Consider the following 2,500-nt stretch of genomic DNA (forward strand, 5'->3'; position numbering starts at 1 on the left):
ATATTGGAATGAAACTCCTTTGAAGAAGGTTTCAAAGTCCTCGCTGTCGCTAAAGGTTCCCCTTCATTGTCCTGCTCTTCTTCGGCCTATAACCGAGATCAGCTTACGGCCAACACCTTAACGGGACTCATTTTTGTTACGCGCGCAATGTCGCAGCTGACTGTTGACCCTGGGAAGGTAAATTGTTCCGCGAAACCATCGACCATAACTCTTCTCCTATGCTGATGCGATGGGCTGCTCGAACGACGCAATAACCCGTAAGGCCGCAGAGATGATTTTTTTGTGTTCGCTGCCGTGTAGATCAGCAATGAAAGGCCGCATGATCGTCGCATGATCTTCTCATGGAGGGAGGTCTGAAGCATTCACTCTTCAGTAGACTAGAGAGAGTCTGGCCTGAAGCCGGCCAGCCCTGTAGGCTTTGGCACGACAATTATAAAGAAAGAGTAACGACTCACCTCTTCCATGTTTGACACAGTTTAATGCATCACACAATGGACCGAATCTTCAACATTGGTAAGAGGGAAATGCATGCAGGCCCCCCCTCTGTGCCCCGTGTCCGAAGTGCAAGGTCGCAGAACTGCTGAAATTGATGTGTAAATTGACCGAAAATGGATTTCAATATACCATTCGCACCCGTGCCGTGGGGGGATGTGCAACACAGCTTTTCGCGTAGACGTCATTTTCATTGCCGTCAAGGACTGACTGGACTGGGCTTGCTGCTTGGTGGAGTTTTCCGCCGTGCAACCACGTGCAATAGGCCCGGTAGGCGCAAAGGTCTGCAGGCAGGCATTTCAGACCCCACAGTAGTGGCCCCATCGGTCGTTCGATTTCGGTCACTAATTGCTTTGTTGAACGTCGTAAGTTTGGAGGCGGTTACATCACAGACGAACGCGTCTCCTCCGAGCATGCCGCTGATCACGCTTCGCTGATTTCACCGCACCGGGGTCGCTCTCTCGACATTGTTGGGTGGTTAGGCCAACTCATCGTTTGGTGGGAGGGGGGAAGGTAAGTTCTGTGTGTGTTGCTGGGTGCATGTTACTAAACACAAGCACCAGCGAAATGAGTTTTAAAAAACGGGGAAATAATAATAGCTGCAGCTAGAAACAAGTTATGACTAAGCAGCCAAAAGAAGGACGAACGCGCCAAAGAAACATGGAAACAATTTAATTGCAAATAATTGTTCGCTAATTAATTGCGCCCACCATTGATAGCGCGAACGAGCGCTGAGCAGCGATGAATCCGCGCTTTGATCCAATTTAAATCCAATGAATAACAATTTCAATTGGTTTAGCCGTCGCTGGCCTTTTAATTCATCAGGCAAACAATAACAAAACTAATTTAATCACCATAACGGTTAGTGATTCTTTGTTGGGCAGTTATTATTTGACTTATTTGCTTATTAAATTGATTCTTTATTATTATGAGGGCGCCGAATTTACGTTTTTTTTGGCATCAACAAGCCAGCGCCAGGCCCGTTTTGAGGTGCCTTTTGTTTCGTTTCGGCTTTCGGGCATCGAAAGGTTGGGTTGCCTCTTGCTGCCGCCGCATTGCGCAACCACGCCATGCTCAACACACTTAACGCACATTTCGCACATGGTGGCCCTACGGTGGTCGCGAACACCTTCGAGTTCCTTGTGATCACCAAAGCATGGCCAATAGAGTGGTACCCAACCGTTGTGGGGCGTCCGCGCTCGAGCCGGTGTGTTCCGTCCGTCATCATTGGTTCGATGCCACGAGAACGAGTTGCATTTATTTAGGTTAGCATAAACGACGACAATTTGCATCCATTCTCCGTCCGTAGAACCGATCGATATTGGTTTTCTTGATTCAATTATCTCGCAGCATCCAACACCGCGAGCCGATCCGATTGCCCATTTTTCAACCTTTCAAGCGACTTTACTAACTAAAAAAAATCTATATTTCGTACAAGTACTACACGGCATTCCAAAGGTGCGGTGCAGGTAGAAATATGCAGATTCATCTTCAATTTCGACGGGGATTTTTCGTATCGTATCGTGAACGTCTTGAATTCTGCACTATTGTTTTCACTCCCTGCCTGCGTGCCACTCTTTCGCTCTCTCTCTTGCTCTCTCGCTCTCTGTCTCTGGTGGTAACTTTCTCTCTCGCGATCCGCGCGTTGCTCTCTCGCGCGCTGTGGGCCGCGGCCCCAAGTTTGCCGATTTATGGTTGGCTCTCGAGATAACTTTTTTTATTTCTGGTTTGGAGTTCGTGGAACAAGGTTGTGTGGTTCTTCTTCTGCCGTCGTCCGGCCAATCGGGTATGGGAATAATGAAAGCTGACCCCGTTCTTTGCCTCCCGTGCTAACCCTTTCCCCCCTTTTGCTGTGCGTTTCTGTGTTCTGGACTTGGTTCTGCGGTGCTGCATTCTACCTGTTCGCCTGTGGGATACTGTGGGGGGTTTTACATTTTGTGCTAGACAAAAGGGTGACTTAGTGGCAAACGAGAAAAGGGTGCTGCTGCTGCTGCTGTTGCTGCTGGCG

General features: G+C 48.7%; 1 protein-coding gene across 3 annotated transcripts in view; it reads left to right on the forward strand.

Annotated features, from left to right (window-relative positions):
* Nucleotides 1-2,175: 2,175 nt before the first annotated feature.
* The window catches only part of LOC126571889 (protein phosphatase 1 regulatory subunit 14B), a 4,782-nt gene continuing 4,457 nt past the window's right edge, over nt 2,176-2,500 (forward strand). Inside the window, exon 1 of one of the 3 annotated variants that reach the window (XM_050230762.1) lies at nt 2,176-2,278. The gene's annotated coding sequence lies outside the window, so the exon portion shown is untranslated. The remainder of the gene's footprint in view (nt 2,279-2,500) is intronic. The other 2 variants (XM_050230768.1, XM_050230767.1) reach the window with 2 other exon arrangements.

Source organism: Anopheles aquasalis, chromosome 2 (assembly GCF_943734665.1).
Source record: "Anopheles aquasalis chromosome 2, idAnoAquaMG_Q_19, whole genome shotgun sequence".
Lineage (NCBI taxonomy): Eukaryota > Metazoa > Arthropoda > Insecta > Diptera > Culicidae > Anopheles > Anopheles aquasalis.